Source organism: Myotis lucifugus, unplaced genomic scaffold (assembly GCF_000147115.1).
Source record: "Myotis lucifugus unplaced genomic scaffold, Myoluc2.0 scaffold_60, whole genome shotgun sequence".
In the NCBI taxonomy this organism is placed as follows: Eukaryota; Metazoa; Chordata; class Mammalia; order Chiroptera; family Vespertilionidae; genus Myotis; species Myotis lucifugus.
Window position 1 is genome coordinate 1068803 of NW_005871108.1, and position 412 is coordinate 1069214.

Sequence of the window (412 nt, forward strand, 5' to 3'; positions counted from 1 at the left end):
ATCTGATCTATTTGCAGGGGGTCCTGGAAGGAGATGGTGTGGGAGGGTTGTTAGCACCATCCTGCCCTGTAGGTAAGGAAATGGAGGGACTCAAGCTGCTTGCCACCGGTTACTTAGCAGGTCAGTTAAGAACATCTGTGATCTCCTCCCTGCTCCTCCCTGGGCCTCCGTGTTCTCATCTGCTGAACCGGCAGAAGGGCACGTGGGCTGGGCAGTTTCAAAACTCAGAGCTGGTGTGAAGTTTCTGGAGTGAAAAAGAAAAGAGAGAGAGAGAAAGAGAAGGGGGAAAGAAAGGGAGAGGAAGAAAGGAGGAAGAGATACAGAGTGTTAAAGGGGTGGCTTCGATTTCAGCTTTTCTTTTTTTTAGATCCTAAGTGAGAAAAGATTCAAAGCAGATGTTGTCCTGGTGACT